This window comes from Ornithodoros turicata, unplaced genomic scaffold (genome assembly GCF_037126465.1).
Source record: "Ornithodoros turicata isolate Travis unplaced genomic scaffold, ASM3712646v1 Chromosome39, whole genome shotgun sequence".
In the NCBI taxonomy this organism is placed as follows: domain Eukaryota; kingdom Metazoa; phylum Arthropoda; class Arachnida; order Ixodida; family Argasidae; genus Ornithodoros; species Ornithodoros turicata.
In genome coordinates, this window is record NW_026999369.1 from 916619 (window position 1) to 939443 (window position 22825).

The 22825-nt window shown below is 48.9% G+C and overlaps 1 long non-coding RNA gene across 2 annotated transcripts; it reads right to left on the reverse strand.

Annotated features, from left to right (window-relative positions):
* Positions 1 to 4029: 4029 nt before the first annotated feature.
* Positions 4030 to 5029, reverse strand: LOC135374010 (uncharacterized). Of its 2 annotated transcripts, XR_010416716.1 has the most exons (3): positions 4645 to 4874; positions 4492 to 4568; positions 4030 to 4340 (listed from the first exon to the last, which is right to left on the reverse strand). It is a non-coding gene; the product is annotated as an uncharacterized LOC135374010 (long non-coding RNA). The 2 variants fall into 2 exon arrangements; XR_010416715.1 differs by having other exon boundaries at positions 4492 to 5029.
* Between the last annotated feature and the right edge of the window lie 17796 nt (positions 5030 to 22825).

Below are 22825 nucleotides of genomic sequence, written 5' to 3' on the forward strand. Positions count from 1 at the left end.
CATGCGCACTTATAAAACACCCCCAAGTCGTCAGAGAACCCATATCAATGTTTTTTTATTTATTGCACAGAGAACAGTTGCATACTGACTCCATGCATCTTAGTTAACTGCCAGAATGAAGCCTGACTGTTCCTTTCTAGTACATAATGGACAATAAGCGCAGACGCCCTCCGAAAGGTATTAGGAAAAATCTTCCCGGAAACAACACCGAAAGGTATTCTCTTCCGAAGCTGAAACAGATACTGTTTATTGCTTTCACGCGACTCTCCGTACATTCGAGAGCCATGCTGGTCTGCAACACAAAACAAAGGGTGAGCTGTCCATGTTCGTTTCGATTACGCGACGAAAGCTACTAAAAGCGAAGAATTAATTGAAGTATTAGCTCTACATCACTGCAAAGTCTATGTTTCTTACTCATTCTGGTTTGAGAAATTCAGGTGGGGCCTTTGCAAGTCAAAAGCAATAGGACAGAATCGCACGTTTCTGTCCTTCCCACGAGGTGGTGGTGGTGGTGATGGTAATTGGGCTTGCCGTTGTCGGCCTCACGAGAATGTATCATATACAATCATCCTTTTCGGAGGCAGATAATTTTATGCTGGACCAACCTTTATTTCAGAAAAATGTCAATCGGGTCCAAGCATCGGCCGGGAAAAAAAAAGTGTTTTAGGGAGTCTGAGCTGGTAAACTAAAAGTAATATTTCTCGTCCCACTATCTACCCACAGGGACGGGCACAGGACGTACCTGAATGACTCTTCACGGACTGTCCGCGAGTGTCATCGTCAGGATGTTCTGGGGATACGCCTTGAAGGACGAGGACAGGATGATACTGTGAGGACATCCTGAGGACCGTGTGTGTTCTTGGGGTTCTGACGCTGCAACAATCTGCTCCTAAAGCGTTATCTGCATCATCCAATTAGCGTTATATAGCTTACGCGTTACGAAAAAGCATCTGAAGCTGCAACAATCTGCTCCAAAAGCGTTATCTGCATCATCCAACTAGCGTTATATAGCTTACGCGTTACGAAAAAGCATCTGAAGCTGCAACAATCTACTCCTAAAGCGTTATCTGCATCATCCAACTAGCGTTATATAGCTTACGCGTTACGAAAACGCATCTGAAGCTGCAACAATCTACTCCAAAAGGGTTATCTGTAGCATCCACCTAGCTTTACGTAGCTACGCGTTACGAAAAAGTATCTGAAGCTGCAACAATCTGCTCCTAAAGCGTTATCTGCATCATCCAACTAGCGTTATGTAGCTTACGCGTTACGAAAAAGCATCTGAAGCTGCAACAATCTGCTCCTAAACCGTTTTCTGCATCATCCAACTAGCGTTATATAGCTTACGCGTTACGAAAAAGCATCTGAAGCTGCAACAATCTGCTCCTAAAGCGTTTTCTGCATCATCCAACTAGCGTTATATAGCTTACGCGTTACGAAAAAGCATCGGAAGCTGCAACGATCTACTCCAAAAGCGTTATCTGCAGCATCCAACTAGCGTTATGTAGCTTACGCGTTACGAAAATGCATCTGAAGCTGCAACAATCTGCTCCTAAAGCGTTATCTGCATCATCCAACTAGCGTCATATAGCTTACGCGTTACGAAGAAGCATCTGAAGCTGCAACAATCTGCTCCTAAAGCGTTATCTGCATCATCCAATTAGCGTTATATAGCTTACGCGTTACGAAAAAGCATCTGAAGCTGCAACAATCTGCTCCAAAAGCGTTATCTGCATCATCCAATTAGCGTTATATAGATTACACGTTACGAAAAAGCATCTGAAGCTGCAACAATCTACTCCTAAAGCGTTATCTGCATCATCCAACTAGCGTTATATAGCTTACGCGTTACGAAAAAGCATCTGAAGCTGCAACAATTTACTCCTAAAGCGTTATGTGCATCATCCAACTAGCGTTATATAGCTTACGCGTTACGAAAAATCATCTGAAGCTGCAACAATCTATTCCAAAGGCGTTATCTGCAGCATCCAACTGTAGTGTTATATAGCTTACGTGTTACGAAAAAGCTTCTGAAGCTGCATCTACTCCAAAAACGTTATCTGCAGCATCCAACTAGCGTTATATAGCTTACGCGATACGAAAACGCATCTGAAGCTGCAACAATCTACTCCAAAAGGGTTATCTGCAGCATCCACCTAGCTTTACGTAGCGTACGCGTTACGAAAAAGCATCTGAAGCTGCAACAATCTGCTCCTAAAGCGTTTTCTGCATCATCCAACTAGCGTTATATAGCTTACGCGTTACGAAAAAGCATCTGAAGCTGCAACAATCTACTCCAAAAACGTTATCTGCAGCATCCAACTAGCGTTATATAGCTTACGCGTTACGAAAACGCATCTGAAGCTGCATCTAGTTCAAAAGCGTGATCTGCAGCATCCAACTAGCGTTATATAGCTTACGCGTTACGAAAACGCATCTGAAGCTGCAACAAACTGCTCCTAAAGCGTTATCTGCATCATCCAACTAGCGTCATATAGCTTACGCGTTACGAAAAAGCATCTGAAGCTGCAACAATCTGCTCCTAAAGCGTTTTCTGCATCATCCAACTAGCGTTATAGAGCTTACGCGTTACCAAAAAGCATCTGAATCTGCAACAAACTGCTCCTAAAGTGTTATCTGCATCATCCAACTAGGGTCATATAGCGTACACGTTACAAAAAAGCATCTGAAGCTGCAACAATCTACTCCTAAAGCGTTATCTGCATCATCCAACTAGCGTTATATAGCTTACGCGTTACGAAAAAGCGTCTGAAGCTGCAACAATTTACTCCAAAAGCGTTATCTGCAGCATCCAACTGTGGTGTTATATAGCTTACGCGTTACGAAAAAGCATCTGAAGCTGCATCTACTCCAAAAACGTTATCTGCAGCATCCAACTAGCGTTATATAGCTTACGCGTTACGAAAAAGCATCTGAAGCTGCATCTACTCCAAAAACGTTATCTGAAGCATCCAACTAGCGTTATATAGCTTACGCGTTACGAAAACGCATCTGAAGCTGCAACAATCTGCTCCTAAAGCGTTATCTGCATCATCCAATTAGCGTTATATAGCTTACGCCTTACGAAAAAGCATCTGAAGCTGCATCTACTCCAAAAACGTTATCTGCAGCATCCAACTAGCGTTATATAGCTTACGCGTTACGAAAACGCGTCTGAAGCTGCAACAATCTACTCCTAAAGCGTTATCTGCATCATCCAACTAGCGTTACATAGCTAACACGTCACGAAAAAGCATCTGAAGCTGCAACAATCTGCTCCTAAAGCGTTATCTGCATCATCCAACTAGCGTTATATAGCTTACGCGTTACGAAAAAGCGTCTGAAGCTGCAACAATCTACTCCAAAAGCGTTATCTGCAGCATCCAACTGTAGTGTTATATAGCTTACGCGTTACGAAAAAGCATCTGAAGCTGCAACAATCTACTCCAAAAGTGTTATCTGCATCATCCAACTAGGGTTATATAGCTTACGCGTCACGCTCTAACAATCAAGCCTCACCCAGAGCGCAAATGCCACAGCAGCGGGAATAATAGAGGTTGACACGTACTTGCAAGAACCTCTCGTCCCTCGAGCATGCGACCCGCTTGCGTGGTGGAGATAACGGAAAGACATGTATCCACGCCTATAACAACCCAGTCAACACAACATTGCAAATTCAACGCTGAAAACACGTTCAAAATCAACCATGTCAATGCAGGGTCGACGTTAACAATTAACGTTGATTCAACCGGGCTAATGTCACAGGCAGAAACGGGTTAAATTAACAGCGACCAGAACGCATATTCCACGTAACTGAAACGTAGTTTATGCGTGAATTCAACGTATACCAACGTTGAAAAGGTGGAATAATCAACAGCAAACTGACAACGTATAATTAACGTGCGATGAAAATGCAGATTACACGTAACTACATTTTTAATTATTATTGAATACATGTTATTTCTCGATGCTTTTATTTCACAAATAGGCATAATGTCCTGATAATAGTCGCAAATAATGACACAAGAATATGCTTGCCAAAAGGTTTTATTCTCCTTACATTTGATTAGCACTGCTACATTTTTCCATACTCTCTCTTGTGAACAATAAAGGCAGTTAACTGACCGTTCTAATAGTTGAAATGCACTAGAACCTCGCGGGAAGCCACGTCGTTTCGGCATCCAGGCTGTCTTCTTTCTTTGCGACTACGCCTGCATAAAAGAGAACACAAACAAAGCAAAAGATCAATTCGAACAGCTAAGAGAAAACTTACGTTATGTCTGTGTACAGGCTCGCCCTTTGCTCAACATCTGCCTTTCTTTCACGCATCGCTCTCTGTCCTGAAATACAAGTCACGATAATTATCACACGAATTTGAAACGGCCAACAACGCTGAAAAACAATTCAGGAGCCCACCATGTAACAGTCACCTTATTTGCACACTCTACAAATGTAAACACAATTATGAACAGAAATCCGACGTGCACATACCTGCGCTTTCTACGAATCACTCATAAAACGCACACACTGGACTTGCTAGCAGCGGCGATAATCTCTGAGCCAGCTTCCTGGTAGTAGAGAGGCCGCCGTAACCGTCATAACCGATTCGTATATCCCAGCAGTGCGAGTGAAACCTGTGCTTACCGATATCACAGTCACCAGCACAACCCGGTTCGAAACCAAAACAAGCCACGAAACAAAGAAGAAGGAGCCGCAAAAAAGAAATACACTTGAAACGCCAGCATCAGTTAATGGCGGTTACGATCTGAGGAGAATGGCGTCTGGTGCGGCTTCCCCGATTCTCGCTTTGAAAGGAACTGACTTGAATTGGATCCTGGATGGGATTGGATTGGATAATGCAGTTGCTTTACGTATGATAAACCAACGTGATTTCTACGTGTGCAGTTTGCATGTGAAATCCTGAAGTAAAACTTGTGCAGAAACAACGTTGTTCGTTCTACGTTTTCAGTTACGTTAAATTGCAGCGTAAGTATCAACGCTGTCATAACGTGCTCCATTCCGCTGCTGGTATATGAGTGTTGAACCAGCGTTGAATTCCTGCATTACAATTCGCACGTTGAAATTTTACGTAAAATCTGCGTGAAATTCATGTTCTCAATTCACGTTTCACATTGTTCAACGATATTCAACGTGGATTTTACATTCTGTCAACCATGTGTGTTGACTGGGAAGTGATGCTAACGAGAGTGTGCGTCCCAGCTACAAGCGTTCCATGCGAACGAATCTTTTCAAAAGGCGGCCAAGTCATAACAGAACGAAGAAGCAGACTTACATCATCAAAGGTGTCGAAGATCCTGTTTTTAAACACGAACATGTGATAACCAGAGCTCGAACATTCGAACTCAAAACGCGAGTCGCGTCATGTTTACACTTTTGTTCACTAGAATTACCTGTTCATTCGTGTTCCATCCGTTTCCTAACGTAAATCATGCCGAATGTATGCTATCGCTAATGTATATATGCTACGGACACCGCCTTTCATTAAAGTCGAGTCTCGAGCAGTTTCATGCATATCTCATTACCTCACGTTGCCAGTTTTATCGCCTTTATACGGCGAGAAACGGACAAATCCTAATAAAAAGATCAAGGGTTACAGCGCAGCACGGCAACTGTTGCAGCTCTTTTCGAACGGACGCGTCGGGGTTGCTATCGTTATTAAGACCGCTTAATGATATAATTAACTCGTTATCTACCGAAAGGATCCATCCCCGTAAAGGATAAGCCGCGGAACACCAAACAGTCCAGAGCAAAACAGTCCAAGCCCCGTTCCCACTCACTCGATCAGGAGCGGTCAGACCATTCCGTGGATAATGCCATCAAGCGCGAACGAACAGTCTCAGAATAGCCCGAAGAGAACGAATCACACCATGACTCAGCGAGCCAGACACTCCCGCCAGCCAACGGCGCGAAGCGAACGGATCAGAAAACGAGTTAGTGAGCCACACGAGCACAGCGCACAACCGAACCACCTAACCGACCTCTATCGCAAATGGAGCACTCAATGAATCGGTGAGCCGCACAACCATACAAAGGTTCTCCCTCGAACTCGAACTGTCCGAAGCGAACGGACTGCTACATGAATCAGTGATCTAAAACGCACAGCAAACGAGTCACCTCGACTCAAGGGGAGCAGCAGCGCAGCAGCCAACCGTGATCCATGCGCCTCTGAACTGAATCAAAAGCATCGAAAGGTTCAGACCGATTCATTTGATTCAGTCTCGCTTGCGCGCTGCTGTGCGCCCCCCCCCCCCCACCCTACGGCCACACGACCACACCGTGTGCGCGCATGCGCATGTCACTGCGGATGTGTGCTGTGGTTGCGGCTCGCATTCAGAGATGGCGCCGCGCCGACCTCGTCAAATATTTTGAAGTCAGTGTTTCCTCTTTTTTTTGTAGTTTTCGAGAACCCTCATTGAAGGTGAATCAATGAACGAATCTTTTTAGGGAGGGTGAATTGATTCACTCAGTTCAAGCTATTGATTCGTTCACCAAGAACGAATCATTCACTCACTGCCCATCCTACCTCCTCGCGTCCTCTTCCGAATTGGCGACGTCGGTCGCGTCGAGCCTCCGAGGACAGTCCAAAGATAGTGAAGTTCAGAATAACATAACCGAGCAAAACACAATCTAAAGGGTGCAAATTTGTGTAATCAGGTCGTTTGAATCTGTAGTGCTTGCTTCACTTCGCTTGAGACTTCACTGAGCAAAGCCAGAACAACCTCGACCGGCTCCGCGAGAAATCGCTGAAAGTGTAAGGAGAGGCGTTAGGATTGCAGGGAGGGTCGGGTGGGAGCACCATGATAGTAAGTGCTTCCATTTACTTCGTATAATTCCCGCTTTAACTTCAGGTAAGTACCATTCGTTAAAACTGGTAATTACATTTCAGACATTCCAGCACTTACTATCATGGCCCATGGAGTAACCCTGGACATCAGTGCCGTGCACTTGGTGCTTTCCTTTCCTTTCTGAGGGCTACCGGCCTCCTTCATGAACTGTAGGGATTTCCTTCCCTCGTCATCCTCTCATACGAACCTCTTTGGAATGGGGTAGGGTCCTGCACTCAACGCAGGGAAACATCCCACATCATCATCATCCATTCATCTATGTTGTTGTTGTTGTTGTATCATGGTTAACCATTGCATGTTCAAAGCCTAGCGTAGGACCTGCACCCCAAAGGATAGAGCGGTTGCCGGCCGGTAAAAGAAACGGTTAAAAGTAGATTCTGATAACCAGTCAGTTACTTTCAAGATATCTGCCAACGAAGCCCCTCTTGCTAGAGCAGTGGTGGCCGCTGCTGCTCTAGTAGAGTGTGCTGTAAAATTATTCATATCCACTCCAGCTGAAGCGAACGTACGCTTAATCCAGTGGCTAATTCTGTCCCTGGTGGCACGAGCAAACGGCTTGCGTGTGATAAGGAATAGATGCTCAGTGCCCTGGCGAGGCGGGGCTGTACGACTAAGGTATTCCTCGAGGCACTTGAGAGTACAAAGTTCCTCACCATGTGGGAAGCTAGGAACAAACATAGAATTGAGGCAGTGACCAGGTCGAGAGGTCTTACGGTGTCATAACAGTTGTAAGTGCCACCCCACCGGGGCCTTTGCTAAAGCATGCATCGATAACATAGAAAGGTCGGCAGAGCGACCTGCCGTTACCAAAGCCAACAGCATAAAGAGGTTATAGGTCAGAGATATAGGAGTTAAGGAGGAGTTAGGTCCTAAACTGCTCAAGTATGTAGTTACTTTGCTCACTTGCCATAATGGCATGGACCTCCCCTTCGGGGGTGTAGAGTTGAAAATGCCTTTAAGAAGGCGAGACGTGAGTGGGTGATCTCCCAAACTCACACCGTTAAGTAGGTGAACCGACTGGGAGATGGCACATCGATAACAGCCAATTGAACGATAAGAAAGCCCCTGAAGGTGAAGTTCACTCAGAAAGTTGAGGAAGTTTGTTAAAGTGAGGTGAAGTGGATCAACCTGTTGTGCACTGCACCAGCTACACCACCTTCGCCAGCATGAAGCATAAACCGCTCTGGTGCCCTGGCGCCATGATGCATTGATGAGAGTGGCAGTGTGAAGTGAAAGCGACTGCGAAGACTGGGGAAGACTGCTGGAGACTTTCCACGCTGCCAAGCGGAGTCCACCGCTCAAAACTAAGGGGTGACCAAGTTGGGCATTATTGAGAAGAAGCTGTGGGTGGTGTGGAATCAGCCTGGGATGGTCTACGAGAGCCTGAAGCAGAGTTGGGTACCAGGTCTGTGCAGGTCAGACCGGTGCAATTAGGACCAACGTTGTCCTGGCTTGTCTCAGCTTCTGGAGGCATTTCCCCACCAGACGAAAGGGGGGAAGCATAGTTGATGCCGTTGGTCCAATCCTTGGTGAAGGCATCCACCCTCTGAGACAGAGGGTCCGGATTCCAACTGTAGAAGGCTGGGATTTGGAAATTTGTGGAGTCTGCAATTAAGTCTATCTGAAACGGGCCCCAAAGGCAACTTACCTTGTCGAACTGGTCTGGATCGAGTTTCCAGCCGCTGCTGTCGTGATCCACCCTCGTTGCCCAGTCTGCCTGGACGTTCAGTTTCCCTGGGATGTGTTCCGCTCTGACTGTTAACTCCTTTCTGAAGCACCAGGACCCCATTTCGAGTGCTAAGGAAGACAAGGTTGCAAAGCGTGCGCTTCCTAGCTTGTTGATCGCAGCTATCGCGACTGTGTTGTCCATCTGAATCAGCACGCGACCCTGCCGCAAATCTTTCGCAAATGTTTGGAGGGCTAGGAGTGCCGCCTTGAGCTCCAGCTCGTTTATGTGAAGCCTGCAGTCTTGGGGCGACCATAGGTGTCCCACATGAAGACCTCTGCAAACCGCTCCCCAGCAAAGAAGTGAACTGTCCGACTGAATCACCAAGACAATCTGTTCGTCTAGGAGGGACCGACCGCTCCAGTGCGGGAGATTCTTCTCCCGCCAGATGAGCTCCTCCGTAGCTGCAGGAGTCCAAGCTACAGTTGTTTCATATGAACCCGTGCGCAGAGCTACCTTCTGCGATTGCTGTAGGGCTCTGTAGTGTAGCGGCGTTGGAAACGCGACTAGTACCGTTGAATTGAGCGTGCCTAACATCCGAGAGAGTTCCCGCGGTGAGGTCCTGGGTTTTGCGAGAAGAGACCGGACCTGGGACAAAATACGTTCTTTCTTCTCCGATGGGAGTTGAATAGGCACGGTCTGGGTGTTGACAATGAAGCCCAGAAACTGCAGTGACTGACAGGGTAAGATTTGAGACTTCTGTCTGTTTACTTGGAAACCCAGGGTATGCAGAGTAAGCATTACCTGGTAAGTCTGCTGTGAGAGCTGTAGGGGACTCTGATGCATGAGAAGTATATCGTTTAAATATGTCACCAAGCGGAAGCCTTGGGAACGAAAGAACGCGATGACTGGTTTCAGGAGCTTTGTGAAGACCCGTGGAGCCGATACAAAGCCGAAGGGGAGAACTTCCCAACGGAAACGTAGGCCACCCCACTCGAAGCAGAGAAGGTTCCTGTGTTTCGGATGAACAGGGACTGAAAGGTACGCGTCGTGGAGGTCTATGCGAGTCAAGAAATCCTTGCTGAGGATCAATGACCGAACCGTATGCCACCCTTCTATTTTGAAATGCTCGTACCGAAGGAATGCATTAAGAGGTTTCAGGTTGAGAACTGGCCGACAACCCCCTCCTTTTTGGAGACCTGGAAGATGAAAGAAACGAACTGGTTTCGTGTGGGGCTGACCGGAACCACTGCTCCCTTCGACGGTAGGGCCTTGATCTCCTGATCGACAAGGGACCTCTGAGCTGCTGGAAGGTCGGGGCAGCGCGTTAGCCTTAGCTGGCAAGGGGTTGACAGCAAGTCGAGTGTGTAGCCCTGAACACAGTGAAGAATCCAGGGGTCGTCCGTTATTGTTCTCCCATGTTCCATGCAACGTGCTATTCGACCTGCCTGCATGTGTAATGTTGCTTGTGGCTTGGTAAGGGTGGAATGACTTACCTCTACCTCTGTAGAACACGCCTCGCCCCCTGGAACCACCAGCCGGGGAGAGGCCAAGGAGAAAGGGCCTCGGTGTCACTGCTGATGAAGCACCAGCGTCTGGCACAAACGTATGTGCCTTCTTCTGTGGAGCAGTGCCCTGGCTGCTCGTGGTAGGCCGCTTGGTGGAGGACTCCAGAGCAGAGTCCAAAGACTGCCACACCTGGGCATTTTCTTGGAGGCGCGAGAGGTATGCTCGCCCAAAAAGCCTCCCCGCATCCTCTCCTGTAGGCTCCGGGAGGTTGTCTACCAAAGACTTCAGTGCAGGGGGAAAGCTCTCTAGTGCCGACTCCCTCCGCTCGGAGAGAGCCAGCGAGTTTGCCTGGGCCAGGAGAGAGATGGCCCCTCTCAGGTGCTTGGCGACAGAAGACTTTGCAGGGGGCCCTTGTATTGCCTCGGCAAGAAGGTTTGCCATGGGTCGCAGCACCGCAAGCAGCGCTGCTTGTAGAGACTTCAGGGTGCGGTCCCTTGAAGCATTTATTTTGAGGTGTCTACGGACACCGAACTCCTTGATCTCCCGATCAAGCCGGCGGCTGGAGGGATGCCATAGCCAGGTCGAGAGAGGTCTTCCTGGCTACCTTGCACCGCTCCGTACGGCCTTCACTTGTCCAATTACTCTGGATGAAGCTGAGTACTGCTTCCAGGCAGGCTACGGACCCCGGAGTAGTCTGGCGTAGCAGAAAAGCTGTCCCAGGCTCCTCTGCCGCGTTTCTTGCGGCATCGCCTGAAGGGCCCTCAAACTGAACTGGGGGTATCTGGTGTGCCGGCAGCTCGTCCTGGGGTACTTCCTCTATTACTTCGTCTTGCCCCGAAGAATCAACCTCCTCACGGTGCACTTGCTCAGGACGATGTGGTGGGCGCAAGAGCGCGTGCGCCCTGTCTGCAAACAGATCCTGTAGTAAGGTGGACATATTTCCTATGTCCACCTCCATCGTCTCTCCACCCCTGGAGGTCTCGAGTGTGCTGAGGCGGGACGTCGTTGGGTCAGACATACTGAGACAAAGAAGGAAGCAGAATATGTAAAATCAGTTTGCCTCTCGCCCAGGGAAGAGGGCCGCATGAAGGTTACAAACTCCAATGGGTTTGATTTGATTTGATTTGGGTTTTATTGGCGCATCAACCACAAAGGCCATAATGCGCCAACTTCAATGGTGAATAAGTAAACGGTCAGTAAGCTAGCTGCCTAGCCTACCATGTACATGGCACAGTGGCAAGTAGGACATGTCTGTGCGATTGGGACACCCAAATAAAAGCCAAATTGCTGCAATATCTGGGATTCTCATCACACTGCTGTGTGGAACGTAACCGGAGGCTGAGCGCTCACAAAGGTGTGACAGCTATTGTAACTCTCTGCTGTCCTTTTAGCGCTATGCATGACGTCAGATTCCTGAGTGCCCGTTTTACGGGAGAGCAAAGCTCCCAACGAGTGTCAATGAAGTGTAACGTTAGTGTAGTTGTATGCGGTCCGCTTTTGCGCTGGGCGCCACGGCCGCCTCTTGAGTGCCCGCTTGAAGGGAGATCCAGGCTCCCACGAACAGCAAGGAGAGTGTAAAGTTAGTGTATCTGAATGCGGTCCGCTTTTGCGCTAATGCGCCACGGCCGCCTTTTGCATGTCCGCTTGAAGGGCGAACCAGGCACCCACGAACAGCAAGGAGAGTGTAGAGTTAGTGTAATTGTACGCGGTTCGCTGGGGGTTGCGCTAATGCGCCATGGCCGCCTCTTGCATGCTCGCTTGAAGGGAGAACCAGGCTCCCATCGAACAGCAAGGAGTGTGTGAGAAGGTGTTGGAAATGTGATGCTAATGGGTTCTGGAGTGCTGCTTTGGAGTGTGACGCTAACGGGAACGAAGGCTTCAGTTCCGCGCGGGACACTGCACCCGGTGAACACCGATAGTAGCTAGGTTGCACCTAGCGTTAACGAAATATAGAAAGCGCAGGAAAGGTCAGATACATACCCCTGTATCTTGTATACAATCAGGGAAACGAAACAATAAACTCAAAAAGAAAGGTGGGGTATATTACGCACAAAAAAAGCAAAGAGAAAAGTGAAAATCGCGCGACTGTCCAAAAAGCGTGACCATCTTCGGCGGAGCCAAAAGAGGAAGATGAAGCGAGGAGGTAGGGCACCACGGGCTCTACCTAGCGAGCGAAGAACCTGAAAGCTCAAAGAGCTGCTTTGAACTATTGGCTAGTTTTGGCGGAATCACGAGGAAATGCAATGGTTAACCATGATAGTAAGTGCTGGAATATCTGATGTGTAATTCAAGATTACCTCAAGTATCCTGTGGTTATCTTCGGTAATTAGAGGTAATTGCAGAGTAACTGAAATTAATTGAGGCTAATCAACGGTTAACTCAAGTTGCTCGGAAGTCAAGTACAGACTGGAAGTCGGGTTAGACCGTAGGTGGAGAACCGGAAGTCGAGTTTAGACCGGAAGTCGGATTTAGACCGGAAGTGGGTACCCGAAAGTCAAGTATGGACTGGGCGCGTTAGGTTCGTGCTCCGGGAACATTCCCTCTTTCAGGGGATCATTTAACACCTCCAAAGTGACTTCCGGTGCACGTTCCCGGGTGCACCCTGCGCACCCCTTCTTCGGAGCCGGGGAGACGAAGAACGCTGGGGAAGAGCGAGGCCAGTTCCGGAGCATGACGCATGTTCCGGTGTACTGCATTTCGAAATGGCGCAACCGTTGGAAGACGTTGCAACCGCCCATGCTCTTTGTGTTTCCGGAATCAGCGGATGTCGGCGGTAAATAGTTATACGATTATAGAGGACTGCTATGGTCCACTGCTATGTTTACTTAAAAGCAGACGACAAAAGAAAGCTCGATAGGAGGCGCGCGCTCAGCGGCTCTGGCGCTCGGCTTCCGGATAGGCTCACAAACACCATCATGTAGAGACACCAAGCGTACGTTCCCCTGAAAACCCGGGTTATGGCGCTCGGGAGCCTGCTTAACGCGCCGAGTGGAAGTCGGGTTAGACCGGAAGTGGAGAACCAGAAGTCGAGTTTAGACCGGAAACCGGATTTAGACCGTAAGTGGGTACCCGAAAGTCAAGTGTAGACTGGAAGTCGGGTTAAACCGGAAATGGAGAACCAGAAGTCGAGTTTAGACCGGAAGCCGGATTTAGACCGGAAGTGGGTACCCGAAAGTCAAGTGTAGACTGGAAGTCGGGTTAGAACGGAAGTGGAGAACCAGAAGTCGAGTTTAGACCGGAAGCAGGGTTTAGACCGGAAGTGGGTACCCGAAAGTCAAGTGTAGACTGGAAGTCGGGTTAGACCGGAAATGGAGAACCAGAAGTCGAGTTTAGACTGGAAGCCGGATTTATACCGGAAGTTGGTACCCAAAAGTCAAGTGTAGACTGGAAGTCGGGTTAGACCGGAAATGGAGAGCCAGAAGTCGAGTTTAGACCGGAAGCCAGATTTAGACCGGAAGTGGGTACCCAAAAGTCAAGTGTAGACTGGAAGTCGGGTTAGACCGGAAGTGGAGAACCAGAAGTCGAGTTTACACCGGAAGTGGAGAACCAGAGGTCGAGTTTAGACCGGAAGTGGAGAACCAGAAATCGAGTTTAGACCGGAAGCCGGATTTAGACCGTAAGTGGGTACCCGAAAGTCAAGTGTAGACTGGAAGTCGGGTTAGACCGAAAATGGAGAACCAGAAGTCGAGTTTAGACCGGAAGCCGGATTTAGACCGTAAGTTGGTACCCAAAAGTCAAGTGTAGACTGGAAGTCGGGTTAGACCGGAAATGGAGAGCCCGAAGTCGAGTTTAGACCGGAAGCCGGATTTAGACCGGAAGTGCGTACCCGAAAGTCAAGTGTAGACTGGAAGTCGGGTTAGACCGGAAGTGGAGAACCAGAAGTCGAGTTCAGACCGGAAGTGGAGAACCAGTGGTCGAGTTTAGACCGGAAGTGGAGAACCAGAGGTCGAGTTTAGACCGGAAGCCGGATTTAGACCGTAAGTGGGTACCCGAAAGTCAAGTGTAGACTGGAAGTCGGGTTAGACCGGAAGTGGAGAACCAGAAGTCGAGTTTAGACCGGAAGCCGGATTTAGACCGTAAGTTGGTACCCGAACGTCAAGTGTAGACTGGAAGTCGGGTTAGACCGAAAATGGAGAACCAGAAGTCGAGTTTAGACCGGAAGCCGGATTTAGACCGTAAGTGGGTACCCGAAAGTCAAGTGTAGACTGGAAGTCGGGTTAGACCAGAAATGGAGAACCAGAAGTCGTGTTTAGACCGGAAGCGGGATTAAGAGCGGAAGTGGGTACCCGAAAGTCAAGTGTAGACTGGAAGTCGGGTTAGACCGGAAGTGGAGAACCAGAAGTCGAGTTTAGACCGGAAGTCGACACCCGAAAGTCAAGTATGGACTGGAAAAGGCGCTAACTGATTCCTCTCGCATTTACAGCTAAATCGCCACTGAATATTTTTTTAAAATGTGGAACGCATTCTACGGTTAGGGTGCGAAGTCAAACAAACGTCTCTCTCTCCGCTCATGATGGTCTCCTGTGAAGCGTTCTATCACCACAGTGAGCGAGCGTACGGAAGAGAAGCGCCCTCTTAGTGAGCAACCGCAATACTTTTAGCACAGGAGAGCAAAAAGTGTTTGGGGGTCCCAAAGCAATAGCGCCGTCGCGGCATATAACCCTTCGCCACGTGTGAGTCAACTCCAGTGGCGTAGCCGGAAAAAGCATTTAGCGATGTATTCTATGGGGACCCTACGTGCGAGAGGAGGACTTCACCCTCGTTGCACCCAAAATGCACTACCAGATTCGGGCAGTAAGATTTCGGGGCGAGGGTTAAACTCCCGAAATCTTCCCCCTGAGTACGCCACTGACCAACTCACCCCCCCCCCCCCATAATATGGAGGCTCGGGAGCCCAGGAAAATACCAACAGACAAATCGTTCGGGGCCACCCACCCGCTCTCGAGTAATCCAAGCAAAAAAAAAAGGAAAACGCTGCTATTGTAAGATGCTTCTGAAAGTAGACCAGAAGCCAGGAGTCATGTTTAATAGAAGGAGATTACTGGCTTACATAACAAAGAGTAACAAAGGTTTTGGACGTTTCGACGTCTCCACGGACGTCATCATGATGACGTCCGTACAGACATCGAAACGTCAAGAGACTTTGTACGAGGGGCGTTCAAGTCATACCGGGACTTTCTGTCTCCTGAGTGTACAAATGACTCCCGCTACTTCTTTTTCATAATTTTCACACGCGACAGGCCTCCGCGTTCACCACGTAGTGGTCCAAAGTTTGTGCAAAACAGAAGACACGTGCTAGACAAGATGACCGACAACGAGGTGAGCGCGCACATCGAATAGCGAATTGTCATGAAGTTTCCCGTGAATGAAGGCGTAAGGTCATCTGAAATTCACAGAAGACTTCAGGCTCAGTATGGCCACGATAAACTTAGCCGCAGCAAAGCGTTTGAGTGGTGCAAACGGTTCCGAGACGGCCGTACATCAGTGCAGGACGATCCCGGCCGGGGCGGCTCAGAGCCCAGTGTCAGAGTTCCTGCGAACATCCAACTTGTGGAGCGCCTGATCCTCAAGGACCGACGGATAACATGTCTCGAACTGGCTCAAAAGACGGACTTTTCTGTGGGAACGTTGAACACTATCATTCATGAACACATCCAGTTTCGGAAAGCCAGGCCTCATCACTAAAGAAGTCCTCCTCCTACAGGAGAATGCACGCCCGCATACCGCGCATCTCACGACATGCGCCTTACAGGAACTTGGCAGGGAGTTGCTGCCACATCCCCCTTACGCTCCAGACCTCGCCTCCAGCGATTTCCATCTCTTCGGGCCACTGAAGGCGTTCCTTGGGGGCCGCCACTTCAGCTGCGGCGACGAGGTCAAGAATGCGGTCCGATCATGGCTGCTACGCGTCGGTAAGGATTTCTACGCTGCTGGCACCCAAGCCCTCGTGAAACGCTGAGACAAGTGCATTAGTGCCCAGCTGGAGATTACGTTGAAAAATAAAACTAATTTCTCGCATGTAAGTTCGTTTTACTTTTGCGAAAAATGAAAAGTCCCCGTTTGACTTGAACGCCCCTCGTAACCGTTATGTGAGCTAGTGTTCTTCCTTAAAGATGCTCTTGTCATCCCTTACGTCATCCCTAATAGTTTCCAATACAACGGCGTCTTCCAATAGGATGCCTAGGCTCCCTAGGATCAGGGGACTCAGGACTCAAAACTAGTCGTGGTACACATTCGCCTTAGACCACACCATGGAGGGCCAACCAGGAAAAGAAATGATGGTAATTACGTGCCTTAAAATGCCCTGATATACAGAAATACAAAGTAACACGTCTTTATTATAACAAAATACCATAGTAATAATTATGCACATAAAATAATACAATAAATAATAATAAAATAATAATGATTTTACAAAGCAATACCTATAATAATACATTACAATATAATGAAAACAAGAAAAATACAAAAATAACGGTAATTACGTACCTTAAATTACCCTCCGCCTAAAATACCATACAATAAAAATTACGCAAAACAGCATAGCGGTGTAGTAGTCATTGCGGAGTCGAAGGTGTGTGAAGAATTCATTACTGAAAGATCCACTTGACACAGCAATACAAATAGAGTAAACTGCCTTTCCAGATCGGGTGCCGGAAATGCGAAAAATGATTAGAGAAGAATACGTTGTTCTTCAAAAGCAATCATGACAATGTGGAGAGCACTGAAATTATATACTACCTATTTACACACCGTATTGTTGCCTTTGCTCACAGCTTGAACTTGGAAAAAGAACAGAAAAATCGGAGAAAAGCAGCTAGCGGATATTTATGGATAGCTCCGACTATGCTACCCTACTATGACTCCTAAAGAATTAAAATGCCGCGGAGTTTGTACCCAATCTCTCTTCTTTTTTTTTATGTGACACTATTTAACTTAGTGCGAAAATTAAACCCCGGTTCACACCAGGGTTCACACCAAGTCCGGATCACACTATTGCGTTGTAGTGCGTGCGCCAGTAGGTTGCCATAGTAACCAACCGGTGCGTGGCCCCGCGTATCATATACCATCATATAGGCCACGCTCCAGGAAGAAGACGTAGAATGTCGATGGGAAGGTTAAGTAGCAGCTCTATCCAACGCGCTCGGTGTACTCTCTCCCTCGTACTCCGGTGCCTCTACTAAACGGTCTTTCAGGGCCACGAGCGCGATACACTCCCCAGCGAAGTTTCCGAGGCGTATCATTGGTTTTCCGACGTCCCCTTCCCCCGTACGTCACGGGTCCAGAACAACACTTACGCACTCCGACCTGCAAGCTGGAGCGTGAGAGTGCATCAAAAGCGCCACGCTCCGGAAAAGGAGTGATACCGTTGAGTATGTAGAGGAAGTGGTGTTCCTCTACATGAGTCCTGACCGGCGATGATGGAATGTCCCAGCGGGCAGATGATCGTGGCCTCACGCTAGGACGGTGCTGGTAGAACTGGCTGCAAGGGGCAGTGGCACGCGGCAGCACAGCCATGTCTTCATAGTCATCCACGTGCCGCCACAAGTAGAACGGCAGCGCTCTGGACTCTGGAGAGACTGTACTCTGCAGCAGGCAGGCTGTTAATATTGTCAGCGGTATTTGAAAGCTTATTCCGAAAGAAGCGCCCGCATTGCAAATTTTACGTGCGACAGAAAACCCTGAACAGTTTATAATCACGACTGAAGCTACGGGGAAATAGGGTGCCAGAATATGGTAGCTCCCCCTGCAGAGGAAGCTTGTATTGAGTCACCCTACGGTGAAAACACACGGCGCGACGCCTGGTGCGAAATAATCTCCCATTCGTCGAGCAACAATATTAACCCCTCCCCGACCCTCTATATAGACCTCTACCCGAGAAACGTCATCATGACGTTGGTAGACAGACCGAAACCGAAACAACTGGGAAGGGGAGGACTGGGTTCCACGAATGGGCACTCGTTCGCTGCCGCTGATTGAAAGAAACGCAGGAGCGAAGGTCGCGTCTCTTTCAGGGACCATATTAATTCCCCCAAGACCGCGCGTGGCTTTCGGGCGCGACCTTGTAAGTTCCTAACTTCGAACGTATATCAACTCTACCAAATTAGTCGCGCTCTCGAGCACTATGACGTCATTTGTTTACAAACAGGGAGAGGTCTATTGGATAAGGGCCAGCTTTCACTTGGCGACGAACGACACGACGTCGTAAGCGGGTGGCGAAAAGAGACGCTCATTGGTTAAACCAGTTTGATATTGTTCAATGCGTTGTTCCCCATACAAATAAAAGGTGGAATAGCTTTTTGTTTGGTCTACCTCAAAGACGCATATGTTTTGTTGATATTTTGCCCTCGTTTACTCGGCACAAGTGCGCCCGGATTGTGTTGGAAATTTCCAGCAGTTTTTCTGGCGGCACTTTTTACAATTGAGTGGTTTTAAAACTATTTTTCAGGGAGAACACTGAAAGAAACCCACGTAGAACCCACGTTCAGGTTTCGTTCTTCATGCATGTCGTCCACCCTCTTGCCTGCCTCTACGCCTCTTTCCTCTTCTTTTTTGTGTTTTCTCCGCGCTGTAAGCGCACATAGTATGCCAACACGCTGCGCCATCTGCGCATTCTTCTATCCCTCATTGCACTAAAATGAAATAGCTTCGGAGCTACAGCGTTCATAACGTCCTATTTCCCCCCAAAGAATGGACATAGTGTTGGACAATGGACGTGTTGCAGCCTTATCACCAACGCCCGCGTAAAATGGCGGCGCTAGACTCAGGCTCAAGATCACCAAAGACGATAAGAAGGAGGGCTTTTTTAAGTCTGGCTCGCATTTCCGTTGACAGTTCCCGACAGCATTCCTGGCGACTGAACGAGCCTTTCATGGAACAGAACATGGAACATGGAACATTTCATTCTTATTCTTGCTTCTAGGTTTCTTCTATTCCTCTAATCTTGCTGTATGGTAATTTTCACAGATGTTCCTTCTGCAAGGACCTCCTACGATATTGCCCAGGAAATCTTCCACCCAAGTAGAGTTGACAGTTCCCGACAGCATTCTTGGTCAGCGAACTGAGCCTTTCATGGAACAGAACATGGAACATGGAACATTTCATTCTTATTCTTGCTTCTTGGTTTCTTCTATTCCTCTAATTTTTCTGTATGCTAATTTTCACAGATGTTCCTTTACGGCAAGATGTTCCTTCTGCAAAGGCCGCCCACGAAATCTTCCAAAGTGGAGTTGACAGTTCCCGACAGCATTCTTGGTGAGTGAACTGAGCCTTTCATGGAACAGAACATGGAACATTTAATTCTTATTCTTGCTTGATGGTTTCTTCTGTTCCTCTAATCTTTCTGTATGGTAAATTTCACAGACATTCCTTCACGGCAAGATGTTCCTTCCACCACCTATCTTTGTGCAGCTTCAGATGCGTTTTCGTAACGCGTAAGCTATATAACGCTAGTTGGATGATACAGATAACGCTTTCGGAGCAGATTGTTGCAGCTTCAGATGCGTTTTCGTAATGCTCCAATTTTTTTTAACGATCCCGACAAAGAGAAAAAAGTACTGCGATGCAGACACGTTGGGACCGTCGACGACACAGTGGCTTAGTCGGTACTCAGTAGCCACTAAGGCGAGTCGGCGCCTGTGTCGTATTTTGGAGCACATTGTTGCAGCTTCACATGCTTTTTCCTTTTTCGTAACGCGTAAGCTATATAACGCGAGTTGAATGCTGCAGATAACGCTTTTGGAGTACATAGATTGTTGCAGCTTCAGATGCTTTTTCGTAACGCGTAAGCTATATAACGCTAGTTGGATGATACAGATAACGCTTTCGGAGCAGATTGTTGCAGCTTCAGATGCGTTTTCGTAATGCTCCAATTTTTTTTAACGATCCCGACGCAGAGAAAAAAGTACTGCGATGCAGACACGTTGGGACCGTCTACGACACAGTGGCTTAGTCGGTACTCGGTAGCCACTAAGGCGAGTCGGCGCCTGTGTCGTATTTTGGAGCACTTGTGCAGCTTCACATGCTTTTTCGTAACGCGTAAGCTATATAACGCGAGTTGAATGATGCAGATAACGCTTTTGGAGTATATAGATTGTTGCAGCTTCAGATGCTTTTTCGTAACGCGTATGCTATATAACGCTTGTTGGATGATACAGATAACGCTTTCGGAGCAGATTGTTGCAGCTTCAGATGCGTTTTCGTAATGCTCCAATTTTTTTTAACGATCCCGACGCAGAGAAAAAAGTACTGCGATGCAGACACGTTGGGACAGTCTACGACACAGTGGCTTAGTCGGTACTCAGTAGCCACTAAGGCGAGTCGGCGCCTGTGTCGTATTTTGGAGCACATTGTTGCAGCTTCACATGCTTTTTCGTAACGCGTAAGCTATATAACGCGAGTTGGATGATACAGATAACGCTTTCGGACCAGATTGTTCCACCTTCAGATGCGTTTTCGTAATGCTCCAACACTCCAATTTTCTTTAACGATCCCGACGCAGAGAAAAAAGTACTGCGATGCAGACACGTTGGGATCGTCTACGACACAGTGGCTTAGTCGGTACTCAGTAGCCACTAAGGCGAGTCGGCGCCTGTGTCGTATTTTGGAGCACATTGTTGCAGCTTCACATGGTTTTTCGTAACGCGTAAGCTATATAACGCGAGTTGAATGCTGCAGATAGCGCTAAGTATATAGATTGTTGCAGCTTTATATAGCTTTATATAGCTTACGCGTTACGAAAAAGCATCTGAAGCTGCAACAATCTATATACTCCAAAAGCGTTATCTGGAGCATTCAACTCGCGTTATATAGCTTACACGTTACGACAAAGCATGTGCAGCTGCAACAATGTGCTCCAAAATACGACACAGGCGCAGACTCGCCTTAGTGGCTACCGAGTACCGACTAAGCCACTGTGTCGTAGACGGTCCCAACGTGTCTGCATCGCAGTACTTTTTTCTGTGCGTCGGGATCGTTAAAAAATTGGAGTATTACGAAAACGCATCTGAAGCTGCAACAATCTGCTCCGAAAGCGTTATCTGTATCATCCAACTAGCGTTATATAGCTTACGCGTTACGAAAAAGCATCTGAAGCTGCAACAATTCATATACTCCGTGGAGTGGAGTGGAGTGGCGTAGAGGAAGACGGGAGAGGTCTGCCTGTCAACACCGACGGCAAGTTTCTCCCGCTGGGAAAGGGGCGGTCGGGGTGGGAAAGTCCAAGGTTGCTGGGGAGGTCTTTTAGGTCAGGCAGGTTCTCGGGTTCGGGGCAGGTCCGTGGGAATTGTGCAACGCCGTGGACGACGCAGGGTGGTGCAGGATGGCGGCGGCGGGGGACCTGGGGTGGCTGTTGTGTCCTGGGAAGTCCATAGGGGTCGTGCGATGCTGAGGGTGACGTAAGGCGATGGGGGGAGGCGGCGGCAGTTGCAGAAGTGGTCCTGGGGTCAGATCAGGGGTGGCTGTGGTGTCCTGGCAAGTGCAAGGGGTCATGCGACGCTGTGGGTGACGTAGAGGGCGCAAGGTGGCGGCGGCAGGTGTGCGAAGTGGTCCAGGGGTGGCTTTTGGTGTCTGGCAAGGTCCATGGGGTCGTGCGACGACGTAGGGCGGTGCAAGGTGGCAGCGGCAGGTGGCGAGGTGGTCCAGGGGTCATGTCAGGGGTGGAATTGGTGTCTGGCAGGTGCAAAGGGGTCGAACGACGCCGTGTGTGACGTAGGGCGGTGCAGGATGGCGGCGGCAGGAGGAGAAGTCGTCTAGGGGTCAGGTCAGGGGTGGCTTTGATGTACAGGCAATTCCGTGGGTGACGTAAGGCGGGTCAGGAAGGTGGCGGCAGCTGGAGAAGTCCTGGGGTCAGGTAAGGGGTGGCTTCTGGTGTCCTGGCAGGTCCTGGGGTCCTACGCTGCCCTAGGCAGCGTCAGGCGGAGGAGGTCCGGAGGAGGCAGCTACAGGCGGGTGTCCAGGCCGGTAGAGCTCAGGAACTGCAGCAGCTCCCTCTGGATGCGTCGGCGATGGTGTCGCGGGCCAGGTTAACCAGGCTGTGGTCGGAGATGCCGGCGCTGGACAGGTTCTGGAAAAGAAGATCTCTCTGAGAAGCAGTATCTCTGCAGCGGGTGATTAGGTGAGCAACACTCTCCTGGACACCGCAGGTTCCGCAGCGTGGGTCGTCGACCAGGCCGATCGTGAAGCCGTACGCCGGGGTGAAGGCGCACGACGCACGGAGCCATAGCAGCAGCGATGCCTCGTCCCTGATTAGGCCGGCCGTCATGCAGGGTGGGGGTGCTGTCCCATCCGCCGTGGGCTTGTCCGGGTGGAAGCTGCGCACGTGGAGGGCGATCCTCTTCTTAGCCTGGCTGGTGGTAGATGGTGCCTGGCGGACCAGGGTCTTGGTGGTGGCCTGCTTGCTCAGGGAGTCCGCCATCTCGTTGCCGGGGATGCCTTTGTGGGATGGGATCCAGTGCAGCGCGATGCGATGACCGGATGCCAGGATGAGCTGCAGCTTCTGGTGTGCTCTGAAAGAAAGATGGCAGTGTTCATATCGGTTGAGTAGTCAGAAAAGCTAGTGTATCTAGCAGTGCCTATCTAGCAAAACAATTGCTAGATACGCTAGCTAGCGTATTTAGCATCAACAAACAAGACCGCCCCCGTCCCCGCCCCATCCCGCTCTTGCGAATGTTAATTAGGGCTAAACCACGTGAGCGCCAGCCCACAGATACCGACCTCACTGTATCATCTGAGGAATTAACCACGTGGGCACCAGCCCACTTTCACGACTCCATCTGGTAAGCCA